At 31.7% G+C, this 16,975-nt stretch overlaps 2 long non-coding RNA genes across 2 annotated transcripts in view; one reads left to right on the top strand and one right to left on the bottom strand.

Annotated features, from left to right (window-relative positions):
• Positions 1-689: 689 nt before the first annotated feature.
• LOC147032662 (uncharacterized) overlaps positions 690-16,975 on the top strand; it is a 49,331-nt gene continuing 33,045 nt past the window's right edge. The window contains exon 1 of the long non-coding RNA XR_015052133.1: positions 690-813. This is a non-coding gene — a long non-coding RNA (uncharacterized LOC147032662). The remainder of the gene's footprint in view (positions 814-16,975) is intronic.
• Positions 16,831-16,975, bottom strand: part of LOC147032663 (uncharacterized) — a 1,046-nt gene continuing 901 nt past the window's right edge. The window contains exon 3 of the long non-coding RNA XR_015052131.1: positions 16,831-16,975. This exon is cut by the window's right edge and continues 145 nt beyond it. This is a non-coding gene — a long non-coding RNA (uncharacterized LOC147032663).

Genomic DNA, 16,975 nt, shown 5'->3' with positions numbered 1-16,975 from the left:
AGACAGTGAGTTGGGCCCAGTCTTGTTCCTCATCTAAATGACCTATCTGATGCTCTGGAAAACCCTCTCTTCCTTTTAATCATAAAACTCCACATTGTATCATAATGTTCCTCTTATCCCACTGCGAGGCAGACTACAGCTGCATCACTCTTTGCTTATCTGGAATTGATCAGATACTGGTCTGATGAAAGAAGATGTCTTTCAATCCTGGAAAATGTCATTTTCTCACCCTGTCTCACTGGAAGGATCAACAAACTAACCCACCTGTCTGTTTTATGGTCAGATATTGGAAGACATTCATTCTTCTGGACTTCTAGGTCTGACCATCAGATATGACCTCTCCTTAGCCAACCACAGGGCAAAGCTGGCCTCCAAAACCAGCTGCAGACTGGACATCCTCTGTTTATCCAAGTAATTTTCTTGGAAAATCAGAGATACTCAAAATAAGGCCTTTGTTCATCGGTCAATTGAAGAAAACAAGGTCTGGCACCTCTGCATCATATCTGTTTATCCTTCATTTTATGTGATATAAAGCTCTCACCATTATTGGAATCTCCTGCACATAGCTAAATCATAAGGTCTGCTGCTTTCACATTGCAGGCAGGCGAGTGGTCTCTGTTTTCTACCGTCTCTGATATAGCTTCTCTGTTCTCAGTCCCCCGACCATCCCCAGCAACTTCAGGATGCACGTGTTCTTGCACTCTCCCCCTCCTTGATAAACTTTCAAAATTCAGGCTGAGTGCACAACTCAACTCTTTGGTTTCTCCGTTCTCCCATCTATAGAACTTCTGTTCTGTCCATAACTTCAAGCAGGTAATGCACCACCACCTCTTGTCATCCACAATTCTGTACCATAATCTTTATTACTCCCATTAACCTGACCTAACCAATCCTCTTACTTGTACGTTGCTCTGTTTTATCTCTCTCTCTCTCTCTCTCTCTCTCTCTCTCTCTCTCTCTCTCTCTCTCTCTCTCTCTCTCTCTCTCTCTCTCTCTCTCTCTCTCTCTCTCACTCTCTCTCTCTCTCTCTCTCTTTTTCTCTCTTTTTTTTTTTCTTTCTTTCTTTCTCTCTTTCTCTTTTTCTCTCTCTCTCTCTCTCTCTCTTTCTCTTTTTTTTTCTTTCTTTCTTTCTTTCTTTCTTTCTTTCTTTCTTTCTTTCTTTCTTTCTTTCTTTCTTTCTTTCTTTCTTTCTTTCTTTCTTCCTTTTCCCCCCCTCTCTCTCTCTCTTCTTTTTCCCCCCTCTCTCTCTCTCTCTTCTTTTCCCCCTCTCTCTCCCTCCCCTCCTCCCCCTCCCTCCCTCCCCTCCAACCCCTCTCTCCCTCCCTCTCCTCCCCCTCTCCTCCCCCCTCTCTTTCTCTTTATATATATATATGTATATATATATATATATATATATGTATATGTATATATATATATATATATGTATATATATATATATATATATATACATATATATAAATGTATATATATATATATATATATATATATATACGTATATATATATAAGTAGGGTAAGAATACTGATTCTGGCTCACTTTTCCCCATGTAAATGAATGGGGGATTTTCAGCGATTTATATTTTTTTCCCTAAAAATAAATCCCTTTTTATCCCAAGGTATATTTATTTGTCTCCCCTTTTAACTTAGAGGTTGAACCTCATTGAATTGAACACCTGGGGGTTGAACAGCTCACTCATTGAACCTATAAAGATTTGTTCATTCTCAAATTCCTTCAATAGTTTAATTTTCTTTGCACAATAATCCCCATCTAAAATATTGACAAACAAAACATTTGAATCTTTATATTTTTTAAGATACCCCTTTTTGTGCCATTACGAAATGATAAACTTCTCTTAATGCTCTTGTTTGACCACCTCCTGAGCCACATATCATTTTGAGATTATAGTAAATTGTTTTTTCATTGTTCAATTGATAACCATCAAAGTTTTCAGTCCATTCAAGGATATTCATTTTTTTCTTTACATCCTCTAACTTACTAGTTTTTAAATTAATTCGCTTATTTGTTTTATTTACCTTTGTTTTAGTTATTTTTTCAATAAGACTTATTTGATATTTTTCACATTCATTATGTTTTCCATTTATATACCAAGACTGAGATTTTCTCCACTCTTTAGTTTGATTAATACTTGGTTTAACCATTTATATATTGTGAAAAAACGCGGCGGTAGCCCTTAAAAACCCTAACCCATCTTCCCATCGTTAAAACATAATCTATTTTATACACTCTATCATACAATATCCATATGGAACACAATCTATTCCATTATCTAAAATAAATCTCTTATCATCAAAGGCTCCTAATGCCTTTTTATTTACTTCTTCACTATATATGTTATGTTTATAACTTCTTATTGTATTCATTTTCCTATATTCTTCTTTCTTATTCATCAAACAATTATAATAATTTCTAAAAGTTATTGATTTCTTTATTACATATTTCTTTATTCCCTTTAACCTCTTATCAATCTGTTCACCATACTTATAAGCATATGCCTTTGCTCTCAATCCAATAAACTCACTCATTACTTTTCCACCCAACTCATCCTTAAACTTACCAATAGCCTTTTCATTCTTTTTGGAAAATAACTCACTCTTCTTGCTGAAATTACTTGTATCATATACTCCAATATTTTTCTTCATATCTTCATAAACATCATCAGTTTTTATATCTAGGATAAAACTATCAGTATCCATATACAACAATGAAACATTTTCACCATACTCTTTCTTTAAGTCATTATACAAATAATCATACATCAATATCTTTGATAAATCAAGAACTGCTGTTCCAATATAAATTGGTTTATCCATTACAATACTTTCCTTTTTCATATGAATTGCAGAAAAGTTCTCTGAAAAAACCTCTTCTCTCTCAAAACTTGGTTTATTTATCAATCTCGAAGCTTCTTTCCAAGATGTTGCGAATCTAATGTTTTGCCTGTTTCTAACATTTTCCATAGTCTTTCCAAATACAGCATTATTCATTAATTTATAAAAGTCCCCTTCAAATTTTACTTTTGTATTTGCTCTCATATCTGTATTGAATTGAATATACTTTTTCACCCAAGGACTTTGTTTAAATTTTAAAACTCTATGAATTTTAGCTACTCTCAATCCTTCTCTCAAAAACTGTTTTAAGCTTCTCTGATGCAAAACATATCCCTCTTTATCATAGAATGTTGTTAATAACTTTTCTGTTGATTTACCTTTAATATTAAAACTTTTATGATAATCACTTAACCATTCTTTCTTTGGAGTTTCTTTCTCACATGCAAAGGAAGATCTTTATGCTTATTATGAAGATCACTCGGGTACCTCAAATCAACTTCAAAATAATAACCTTCTTCTTCGTCATTCAATTCCTCTTGAGAAGAAATAACAATATTCATCAAAGCCTTTTCATAATTCTTTTCTTCCACCCACTCTAATTTACCATAAGGTAGAGATTGAGACATTGCCCATCCATACAAATTATTAGCATCAAAATACATCAAATAATTACTATCTTTTTCACTATCATAATTTGGGAGATATTTATTATTTGCTTTAGCATATCTTTTTGAACATACTTGTGATATTCCACCTCTCTTGGACTTCTCAATCATCAAAAGCATATCCACATCACTGATTAAATCTATATCTTGTTTTGTCATTTTCAACATTGCACTCCAAGCTAAACCAGGAGCTGTGAAATAGTGGGCAGGATCTAATCCATAACAATTTTTATTATGACAGAGTGATCTAAAAGCTTCAAACACATCAGCTAACAATAAAACATCTGTTTTTAGATATAAATCGTGATATTCTCCAAGGTTCTTTATCTTAAATATTTTCCATATTTCTTGTGCGTGTTTATATTCCTTATCACTTATCTCTTCTTCATAAAGGTTATTATAGAAACTTTCTTTTGAAGGAAGTTGTGTTTCTTTAAATCTCATAAATGAATCCATATAATCATAAGGATAAATTCCCTTACTTGTAAGAATTTTCTCTTTACTTTGAATTTCATTCCTTGTTTGAATTTCCTCTCTTGTAAGAATTCCTTCTTTAATCAGAATTTCATCTTTAATCTGAATTTCCTCTTTAGTGAGAATTTCCTCTTTTGGAAAGAATGAATTAAGATTTGGAAAAGAGTCTGTGGAGCTTAGATTTGATGCGAGGTAGGCTAGTGGTGTTCCCATAAACTTGTAAGAATCTAAAAACCTAATACGAGTTAAAGGTTTTGTGAATATCATTTTTGAAAATGAAATATACTTTTGACTTGTGTTTGTTATAGCAGAAATATTCCCTGGTGTTTTTGAAAGTTCATTTATAAATAGATGTGTATCATAGTTGGCGCTGTTGTGAAGAAAGACTGGAATAAAAGAAGGTAATTTATAATTAAGATTACAACAGGAATGAGCGGGACCTCTATATTTACCAGTAAGATGACAATGGTCTCTAACTTTAGACTCCTTAATTTTCCCCTCACAAATATGACAGATATTGTTCATTCTAAATTCTAATTTTTCTTCTTTGGTTAATTTCATCGGTTCATTTGTTTCTTTCATTAATTTAGTGAGTCTTATACAATCCTTTTCTAATCGTTTTACAAACTCTTGTGAAGCATTTTTTCCACGATAATGTTCAAGTTTGTTATACTTTTCTCCAACAGATGATTTGATATAATAACAAAAACCACAAGGAATATGTTTTTGATATTTATTTGTATATGGTTCTTTTGGATTAGGAGAAGCAGTATTTATCTTTTAAGGATACATTCAAAATCAGCGTATATCACAAATGGGTGCATGATAGATTTATTATAATCTTCAAAATAAATCTTTTCACCAGGTTTAGGCATTGTAATTACAGCTGATTTATGATTACTACAATATTTTGAATGTTGTTCTAATCGTTCTTTTGTATGAAATGAATTAAGACATCGCTTACAAGGATATATTTTGTTTGCTGTTCTGAATACCTGAGAAGAGATTAATCTTGATAAATTATTGATGTATGTGTAATGTGAATTCTTTCCAACACTAAAATATAAAAGGTCAATGTGTGTTTCTTCATTTTTATAGTTGTTTGAAATTTTTAATATTTGAATTTTGTTTGTATCCGTTAATCCATATACATTAATAGAAAGATTATTCTTTTTCTCAAATTTAGGAATATCTGTTAATGGCATTGGGAATTTAAAATCTTTAATGTCCAAGGTATTCTCATATTTCATATATTGTTTTACTCTTTCTGAATTACATTTTGGTGGATGTAAGTGAGCAAGAACAGACCAGAGAAAACATTTATTATCATTGTTCTTAATATTAACAACTGCCTTCTTTAGTTTTATTTCTTTTGGTAATTCAATATAAGAAGAAGCTTTAAGAGGGTTTGATTTTAGAATGTGTATATCTAAAAGATGATTTTTTAATATTGAATCCACTTCCTACCACTGTATTATCAACATCCTCCTCTTGTCTTGATAGTTCTTCATAAACCCCACTATTCAAAAAATCTTGAAATGATGTTATAAAATGAAGATCTGTTCTCATATAAGGAGTTTGTTCTTCATCTTGTCTTTTCATATTCATTTTCACTCCCATATAAAACTTTAAAGTTTTTATTTCTTTTAATGTCTTTTTAATAAATTTTTCAACATCGGGTTTCACTATTTCAATTGATTCAGCTATTGATGATGGACTGGGTTCTCCAAATTGAAAAATCCTTATTTTTATATGCCCTTTAAATGCCTCATCAGTGTTTTTAATATAATAGTCTCCCTTTACTTTAAACTCATTTTTCTTGTGTTTTTGTGATTGAAGATGTTGATTATAACTACTCTTCAAAACATCCTTTGAACAGATATCACAATGTTTTCTTTCCAACTCAAGAGGAGATATTTGATGAAATAGATTAAATGTGTGTTTGTTGGTTCGGAGGTGTTTTCTATAATGTTTATATTCGTGATTACAAACATCGCAGTACGTTGTATTCACCATATTTATAGAATAAAACTTTGCTTAAACTAAAATTTTCTTGATGAAAATTTCGTTTAATTTATAGGTGAATCTGTGCTTAAAAACATTTTATCCTCCAACTTTTTCACTTAATAAATACAATGTTTCAAGACACAAAAGACAAGTTTCAATCAATCTCTTCATCTGTTAAAGATACTGAGAAATATGTCAAGGATGTAAAATTGAACAAAGATAAATATAACAACTATTGGATAAAAACTATTATGGTAAATAATATGAGTTCTTCAATTTCCTTCAGTGGAAGGGCTTTTAGTATACCTGGTAGAACATCAATTAAAGTATCTCTAACAAAAGTTTCTCCTCTCCTTCTAGTAATATATTCAAAACTAGAAAAAGCAATGAAACAAGAAAAAGTATCAAAGAACAAAAACCTTATGGATGAAGCTTTAGAAAGAAAAGATAAGACCATCTGTAATATGCAAGGAGAAATTTGTATTTTTTTCAACAACCCTAAAGATGTAAATCTTGATGAAATAAAGGATGTTAATATATCAGGTGAAATGACATTTCGTTCAATAGTAGTTAACGATAATTTTAAAATTACCTTTAATATAAAAAATGTTGTCGTTGAATCTGATAATGAAAAAAAGTATATCGATATCGATGGTAATATACAACTGAAAGTATAGATGAATTTCAGTTTAAGTAAAGTTTTACTTTATAAATATGCTAGACTTTCCTGATTCTCCATATGACAAATTTGAGAATTGTCCTGCGTGTGAAAGACAGGGATTAAACACAGAGTCAAAAGCCTATAAACAATGTATATTCTGTGATTATCTTCTAATTAATGATAATAAAAAATATAAAAAGGAAAATAATTCTTTTAGATTTACACCAAAAATGAATTACTTTACAAGATTGATTAGAGAAATGAATGTAAAGTATGAGGATGATAACACACCTTTCCTTACAAGGGAAGAAACTGAACGTATAAGAGAAATGTTCAAAGGATTGTTGTTGTATATTATTCATGGATGTAATTTTCAGGGAAATATCAACACAAGATATTGTATAAATAAAATAATGGATTATCTTGAAATTAAACCTGAACTTAGGATAAAATATAGAGTTTCTAAAAAAGCCAATAATAAATTAAATAACCTGTTTTTCAAATATATAAATGAATGATTTTTTACCTATTTGGGAAAATAAGATAAAATTTAACAACCATAAAAATCTCCCAAATTCATTAAGATGTCTCATAGTTGGTTCAAGTGGATGTGGAAAAACCTGCTTACTTTTAAAAATGCTCCTCACTCCCAACTTTTTAGATTATGATAATTTAATAATTTTCACAAAGTCGAGTTTTCAACCAGAGTATCAACTACTCTCACAAGGTTTTAATGCTGGTCTTCAAAAGAAGATATAATAGGTTTATTTAAACGTCAAAAAAACCTAAATGATTATAACATTGAAGATATAATTCAACTATTTTGTGATACACAGAGATGTAAAAAGAAATCAAATCTTATAACTTGTATTCTTAGTGATAATACGGATGATATACCGTCTCCCCAAGATTTGGATAAATCAAAAAAGAACCTCGTTATCTTTGATGATTGTGTTAATGAGAGAAACCAAACGGTAATGGACAGCTACTACACAAGAGGGAGACATTCTTCTTGTAATTGTATTTATCTTAGTCAATCGTACTTTCAACTTCCTCGTCGTTCCATCAGAAACAATGCTAATACTTTTATTTTATTCAAGTTAAATTCAATAGATATCAATAATTTTTGGAGAGATAATTGTTCTACATTATGTAGTAAAAAGAAATTTGAGGATTATATGAAGCACCCGACTGAAAAATATAAATATATTGTTGTGAAACAAGATGAGATATTAAGGGATATATTTTTTGTTTTATAAACAATTACATATATAAATGACAACTATTATTATAAATCTTGTGGGTAAATCTGCTTCTGGAAAAAACTTTCATAAATCAAGGTTCTTGTGTAGTACAAATGAGAATATTGTAAATTTACTTAAAAAACACCCCGTGATACGCATTGTATCAACAACAACTAGAGCAATAAGACCTGGAGAAGTAAAGGTGAAGATTATCACTATATTTCAGTGAAGGAACATATGCGAGTGAGGAATGAAGGACAAATATTTGAGGAGGTTTCTCTTGGTACAACAAAATATTCACATTGTAAGAGTGAGTTAAAGAAACTAAAATCTGGTGGTGTTGGGATATTAGAAACTAATCCAGAAGGAGCAGAGACAAATTATTAAATATCTGAGCGGAGTGAAGATTTTATCATTCGGTTTTGATGTTGATGAAGAAACTCAACACAAACGTATGAAAAGCAGAGATGCAAGGATTAGTGAAGAAGAAATTACAACTCGCATTAATGTTAATAAAGAATTTGATGAAATATTTAAAGAAAAGGATTTATTTGAACACATCTACTTGAATGATGAAGAAAAGGAAAATTTCCCTGTTGATCTTTACAATTCATTAAATGATATTTTACAATAAATAAATGGATACAAAAGAAAGAGCAAGAAGATTTAAGGAACATCAAGAGTTGGTTTCAAAAGTTGTAAAACAACAGGAAGACATAAAGAAGAAACGCAGACAGAAACTAACGGGCGAAGAAGCATTTGAAAAAAAACAAGAGAAATTTTTTAAACCACTTTTAAAAACTTCCCAAGAAAAAATGAAAGATGTTTCCACAGTTCCCACAGTAGAATATACTCCTAGAAAGCTTCAAATGTTAAAAGATTTCAGTCAAATGACGGAGGAAGAATTAGAGCATTTAGGAGAATTAGAATATGATGATGAAGGTTTATTTCAACAACTGGAAGAGATTAATCAACCCCCTGATTATATTGTGAATGCTGTTCAAAACAATGAATATTCAGCGGATTCAAAAACCAAAGCAGGACTCATTCCAACAGAACAACCAGCAATATTTCATCTTGTTCAAGAAAAGGTATTGATATTTAATGATGAATTAAGGTTCTTAAGTTCTGCTCAACCCGTGCTAAAGTAACTCCGAGATTAATGTTTCTTCTCACAAAAGATGGAAGACAAGGTTCAACTGTGAGGGATGAATCAAAGTATATTGATAAACCATTGGATATGGAAAATAATGATGATAGAGTATATATTGATTTGCTGAACACTCTAAATTATAAGGTTATTCTTTCTGGTAAAAGTAGGAAGAATGAGAAGGAGAAACACATTATTCAGGCTTTAAGTATCCTTGGTTCAGGTATTAGTTTTCTTCCAAATGACCCATCGTAATTAGTTAATAGACTGTTATTGTTGTTCGGCAGTAAGAAGGCTGGAAATAACAATTGTTTTAATGAAGCATCAGCCATTTTAGACCAGTTGATGAACATGAAAATAATTAATAAATCTCAATATAAAGACATTTTAACTCATATTAAATAAGATGAGAAGCACAATCCTGAGTTTTAATTTCACAACAAGCGACCACACATCTTCATTCCCATACCCACTACAACTTGACACAACAAAAGAATATGAGGCATCTTTATTGTCCATGGAGACTTATAATACCTTATTTAATATAACCGAGAAAAATGACAAGTTTAGTTATAATCCGGGAAGTGGATACAAAACGATAACAGTCTCACCGGGAGCATACGAGATTTGTGAAATATCTTCCGAAATTGCTCGTCTTATGAAAGAACAGGGTGATGAACCAAAAAATATTGTTATAAACATTCAAAAACATACTTCAAAATCAACGATTAAAGTTAAAAATAACTACAAGGTTGATTTCACAATTGATAATTCATTTAGACAGTTATTAGGTTTCTCCTCAAAAAACATTGAAACTAATGGGACGTTTTACAGTGATAATGTCATTCAAATATCCTCAGGAATAAATTCGGTGTTAATTCACTGTGATTTGATTGATGGTGCTTATAATGATGGATTAAAAACAAATACAATATTTTCATTCAGCGCATACTCAACCCCAATTGGTTATAAATTCAATATGGAGCCTAAAAATTTGGTTTATCTACCTGTGTCAGGAAAAACCATACACAGAGTAAATTTTAGGATAACCGACCAAGATAATCGTGTGATCTCTTTTAATGGAGAAGTTATATCCATCAGAATTCACCTACGTGAAGTTTTTCAATAAATAAATACGATGGTTATTGTGAGGAAGCACGAGTTGGGAAAATATAAAATAATTACAGGGGATGGGATGTTGCTTTTCCCGTACTACAAGGGTGAAGGTATGTATCTTGGTAGAGGATACTATAAACCTAAGAGACAAAGGGGTGTTGGACATCAATTTAGAGGAGATGGGATAATTGATACTCTCATGGGTATTGGTTCAACTATTCTTAAACATAAAGACCTAATTGGTTCAACTGCTTCTGCTGTGGGAAATGTAGCAGGTGCTGTAAAGAGTATAAAAGATGCTCAGAAAGAATCTCATAAATTACAAGCAATAAAAGAAATTAAGAAAGGTAAAACTCAGTTGTCCCCCAAGAACGACAGAAAATAATTCAAATACTTGGATCAGGGTTTCAAAAGTTTTAACATCTTTTTTCCTAAATAAATACAAGTATGGAAGCAATTGATAGTATCTATGATTTGGATGATACTATTATTATCTCAAACTCCACTAAAAAGAAGATTACTTCAAGGTAAATGCAATAACTGGAACAGACTGGAATACAAATGGTACAAAAAGTTTTGAAATAAATAATCAACAAACCTATTTGAATCTCTCCGAAAGTTTCTTGTTGTGTAAATTTAAATTCACTAAGGCTGGGAATAACACAAACGCTACACTTGTAAATGATTTCTTCTGGAAAATGTTTGATAGTGTGCGATTGTATATTGGAACACAAGAAGTTGAAGCGGTTGATTATGTCTCTGCTGTATCTGAAATGATGAAATTTACACTCTATACATTCAGTGATAGAATGGGAAAGGGGTCTGTCGAAGGTTTTATTCCTGATATGTCAACGGGAACAAACACAGACCCTGGGTATACTCAAAGGAAAGGAATGTATAATGATGATACAAAAGCAGAAAATAGTTTTACTGTGGCAGTTCCTCTTAAAGGTATATTTGGATTTTGTGATTATGATAAAGTTCTGTATGGTCTTAAAATTAGATTTCAACTACAAAGGAATGATAATGAAAATAGATTGCTTTTTGGTGTTGGTAATGCTTTTGGTGATCAGAATAAATTTGTAATTGAGGAGATGAGTTGGTATATCAGTGAATATACTCCTAATCTTAAAACAGAAGAGATGTTGAATCGAAGACTTAACTCAAAAAAACCACTCAGTGTATCATACCTCAAAAGAAGATGTCAACACGTTAAACTCAATCAAACTACTTACACGTGGAATTTGGGTGTTCTGGAAGGAAAGCCACGATATCTGTGGATGATTTTTAAAAAGCCAGATGGTGATACTGCGACTGATAAGAATAATGCATTGAGTGATAATGCTAAGGTGAAACAACTTCGCGTTTCTCTAGATGGAACATTTTATCCACGAGATAGATTGGAAATTAATTGGGAAAAAAATGATTTTGCTGAAGCATACAAGTCTTACCAAAAGGTGTGTGAAAGTAATGGAAATAAAGAACCTATTTTGGATATGACAGCATTTAAAAGTTTGTATACAATCTATACGTTTGACCTGAGCGCTCAAAAAGAAACTATAAAGTCTAATCGAGTGGATACTTCCCTATACATTGAAAGAGGAGAGAGTGAAGAAGTTGATACATATTGTTTGCTTTTGGAAGAAACAGAATTGCAGATTAATACAGATAATGGTGTGATGATTAGTCTCACATAATTTTTTTGTTAAATAAATGAGTGGCAAAGTACCAACTGGGGTATATGTTAATCAAATCAATCTTCATAAACTATCATCTTGTGTTCAAAATCAAAAGCCTTGTACGATTAACGTTAATACAATTCAGAGAAAAGGAGCAGTAAGAATTGATGTTTTGCTCACAAGAGAACAGGTTAAAATCTTGAATGACACTGGCTCACTTAAAATTAAAATGACAAAACCAATGTTGAAAAAATATTCAATAAGAGAGACGAGTGGAGGATTTCTCCCATTTCTAATTCCTTTATTTGCTGGTTTAAGTGCGGTTGGAGCATTGACGGGTGGTATTTCAACAGCGGTCAAAACTGCCAACGAAAGGAAGGCTCAACTCCAGGCTCAAAAAGAATTGGAAAGACATAACAAAGAGTTGGAGAAACAAATTAGTGGAAGTGGTGTAATTGTAGATTTTGCTGAAAAACTTGAAGGTCTGCCTGATAAAGCGAGATTGTTAGTTGGAGATATGCTTTCTTCTATAGCACAAGCAGGTGTAAAATTAACGAAAAGAGGTAATGGATTATATCTTTCTAATAAATAAATGAGCATTGATGAGTGGTTGAAAGAATTTGGAAAGAATACAACATCAAATTTACAACTTGTCAAATATTGTAAGAAATTAAAAATTCATAATGTGGTTATTTGTATGAGAGATGAATTAACAAATGTGTCGAAACATACAAAGAATATTATTATGAACTTAGAAGATAATGATGGGAACGGTTCTCATTGGGTTTGTATTTTTAATAGTCAAGACAAATATTATTTTGATAGTTTTGGTCTTCCACCACCTGTTGAAGTCATAAAATTCTTACAGAATGGTGTTTATCAAACATTTCAAGTCCAAGAATTAAATTCCAAGTGTTGTGGTCAATTATGTCTATATGTGTTATTTCAACTCAACAAAAATAAAAAATTTTATGATATTATTTTTAATCTAATATAAATGACTTATGTTGGTAAAGATGGTTCTATCTTTGGTGTATCTCAAGAACTGGATATTGATTTATCAAATTATTATACAAAGGCACAGGCTGAGCGATATAAATATAATATAAACAAAAATATTAACATGAAAAATGCTTATAAATTAAAAAATTATCCAAGCCCGACTGACGCGAATGACTTGGTGAGATTAAGCGATTTATCACAATATATATACTTAAATAAAACGGCTGTGTATTCTAAAGATACAGAAGTGTTGATATTATCTCCAGGTCATACAGAATTCACAGTTCGAATTAAAATAAATTTTTATAAAGAAGGGCGTATCGTTTGTATGAGAATAGAACAATGGGGTATGATATGAATGATTTAAGGTATAATTGGTCATTTAAAATTAACCTCGAAGACCTGGAACAATTAAATCAGTCTCGTAAGGAAGAATATTATCCACTTGGTATCGAGAATGAGTTTTGTGGAGCCACGATTAGTAAACAACAAATAAAAAGAATTTAATAAGGGTAAATATAATAATGGTTTTGCCCTTGTTTATCTCATGAAAACAGAAAAAACAGGATTATATATAATAAGTAAGGAAATACAAAATGATTTAACTATGGGAAGATGGGGAGGTGTTTCGTGCCATAATATTATTCTAACATATATTTCTAATACATAAATGACAGCAAGAAGGCTTCAAGAAAATTATCATTTCTGTGTTCAAGCATACCTTCAAGAAAAGGGTATTCGGTATTTTAATAAATATGTTCTACAACATAAGAATGAGGTATTTTCAATAAAAGATTGGCATTATGCTGATGTTGATAAACCAACAACTTTAGATTTAATTAGAATGTTAAATAATGAAAAAATTATAAGGTTAAGAAAAGGTAAGGCTCTTTTAGAAATTCAAAAGAAATTTTATTGGTATCCTGTTGTAAAAAAAATTATTTTGGATACAGGAATAACAAGAAATCCTGATGAATATATGTATAATATTCTATGGGGTGTAAACGATTCAAGTATAGTAAGGGATGAGGAAGGAGTTGAAGAAGAGAGGGAAGAGGAGGAAAAGGAGGAGGAGGAGAGAGAGAAGGAGGAAAGAGAGAAGAGAGAGAGGGAGGAAAGAGAGAGAATGAATACATATCAAAATATGGAAACCAGTGAGATTCAAAAAGAATAGAGGTATTAAAGAAATTAACTTATCTCACCAGGGAGGAATACAAAGAATTAAAAAGTCTATTTGCAATACTTTCGACAAGACTATCGACATCGAGAAGACATGTATTTTAATTCAAGTTTTTTCTTAAATAAATGGAGGAGAGAGTGAAGGCATTTCTAAGGATTCTTTATGTTTTAAAAATTAAGATTCAAATGTGCATGTTGGAAACTAAAAAGGTTTTTGCACTCTGCAGAAATTTTTCTCATAAATAAATGAGTTATTGTCTCAAATGTAAAAAGAAAACTAATACTAAAAATATTTCATATATTAAAAGTAAAAATAACAGGGTTATACAAAAAGGTATATGTTCGGTGTGTGGTTCAAAAAAAAATCAATTTATCTCCAAACACAAACTCGGAGGAGATATACAAAAGTTTTTATCAGGAAGTAAATTTACAACTACTGGAATACCAGGGGAATTACATCTTCCATGGTATTCTTTCTGTGGTCCAGGCACAAACTTGGATAAAAGATTAGATGAGGCAGACAATCCTAAATCCTGGAGTAAACCAATCAATAGAGTTGATGAAGTGTGCATGAGACACGATATTGATTATAGGAATACCACAACGTTGGAAGAAAAGCATGAAGCCGATAGAGAAATGTTATATAATTTGTCTCTGATACAAAATCCAACCTTGAGAGAAAAAGTTGATAGGTTCATCGTGAAGAAGATGATTAGTGCTAAATTGAAACTTGGACTTGGAAATTCAAAAAACTTATAGGCTCTAATGATGCCATTAAGACTGAAGAGCAATTAGCTGATGAATTACATAAACCAATATTCACAAAGTTTCAGAGAAGGAAAGTTTATTCCAAGGAAGTTGATTATATCTGGTCTGCTGATTTGATTGAACTCAATAATGATAAGGGGTACAAGTATGCTTTAACCGTTATTGATTTGAGGAGTAGATATGCGTGGGTTGTCCCTTTAAAAAACAAAACAGGTAATACTCTTGTGTTAGCTTTTCAACAGATATTTAATAAAAGTAAGAGAAAACCTAAGAAATTGTGGACTGATGAGGGTAGAGAGTTTTATAACAAGACATTTATGAATTTTTTAAAAAATAACAGTATTACATTATACAGTACCTTTAATGAAGGGAAGGCAGTTGTTGTTGAACGTTTTAATCGTACCTTAAAAGAGAGACTATATAAAAAATTCACACAACTCGGTTCACAACAATGGTTATCTTTTATTCAGGATATTGTGGATAAGTATAATGACACGATTCACACGTCAACGAATATGAAGCCATCAGAAACATTTACAAAATTAAAATATGAAAAAGAGATTAATGTCAGAAAACCTAAGTTCAAAGTTGGTGATATCGTAAGAATATATAGGTGGAAATCTCATTTTGAAAAGGGTTTTACTGAACGATGGACGAAAGAACTTTTAAAATTGTTGATGTAATAGATACAGTTCCTTGGACTTATAAAATATATGATTTGGAAGGGAAGAGATTTTAGGTTCATTTTATTCACAGGAATTACAAAAGACAAAACTAAGCATATAATACACCTTTGTGGACACTAGAGGGACAAGTCCGAGGTGTATAACAGTATATAATGTGTGTCAAGGGGGACGTTCTTAGATCTGTGAACCCCAAACACAGAATCCTCAACTGAATAGTCAAGGCTTAACTTTTGTTTGTGTGTGTGTGTGCAATGGGAGCAATAGGTTGGCGCTTCACTCCCTCCTACTATACACCGTTGTGGACACTCGAGGGCCAAGTCCGAGGTGTATAACAGTATATAATGTGTGTCAAGGGGGACGTTCTTAGATCTGTGAACCCCAAACACAGAATCCTCAACTGAATAGTCAAGGCTTAACTTTTGTTTGTTGATGTGTATGTGTGTGTGTGTCCCAACCCTCACATTCAAAATCTCAACCCCAACCCTCACATTCAAAATCTCAACCCCAACTCAATCCTCACCCAACACAGTCTTTTTCAAAATGAGATTTCCACCTATATATATATATATATATTTTACGTTTTTCTCTTCTTCCAATTCTGTCTTTTAAGGCTTTCAGGTTTGATGACGTAGAAAGGGGAGTAAGCCTGCACTTTCTTCCCAGAACTTTCTTGATCTTGCTCCCATCAAGCACCATCCGACAAAGAACTACATCGATAGGTTTAGATCCCAAAGAGTGATAGCAACTCCAAAAGTCTCCAAAATATAAATAAATAAAATAATAATAATAATAAATAAATAAATAAATAAATAAAAGCCCCCAAAAAAGTTTCAAGTGTCCAACATAAACCCAACTTTCCAAGTCTTCAAGGTATAACCACATTCCCGTTGAGTTTCCAAGATATGTATCACATTGTGAGTTATCAATCCAGAACCCACATTTCAAGTATTCAAAGTAAAACCAACTTACAAAGTCTCTTAAGGATAACTCATTTACTGATTTTTCAAAATTTGTGAGTCTCCAAGGTAGGCCCCATATTTAGAACCATCTTGGCAGAACCCTTTTCCTGAGTCTCCAAGGTAGTTATTTAAACCATCAAGGCAGAACTCATTTACTGATTTTTTCAAAATTTGTGAGTCTCCAAGGTAGGCCCCATATTTAGAACCATCTTGGCAGAACCCTTTTCCTGAGTCTCCAAGGTAGTTATTTAAACCATCAAGGCAGAACTCATTTACTGATTTTTCAAAATTTGTGAGTCTCCAAGGTAGGCCCCATATTTAGAACCATCTTGGCAAAACCCTTTTCCTGAGTCTCCAAGGTAGTTATTTAAACCATCAAGGCAGAACTCATTTACTGATTTTTCAAAATTTGTGAGTCTCCAAGGTAAAACTTGTATTCTGGCTCATCAAGGTATAACTTGTTCAGTGGGTATTGTCTTGATAACTCACAATGAGTACTATTGCTGTAAAACTCTTTTTCAGGATTTTGCTGGTCTC

Source organism: Eptatretus burgeri, chromosome 2, assembly GCF_056783735.1.
Source record: "Eptatretus burgeri isolate ZD-2024b chromosome 2, Ebu_testis_v1, whole genome shotgun sequence".
Classification (NCBI taxonomy): Eukaryota; Metazoa; Chordata; class Myxini; order Myxiniformes; family Myxinidae; genus Eptatretus; species Eptatretus burgeri.
Note: the sequence above shows the minus strand (reverse complement) of the source record. Positions and strands in the feature narration are given on the sequence as shown.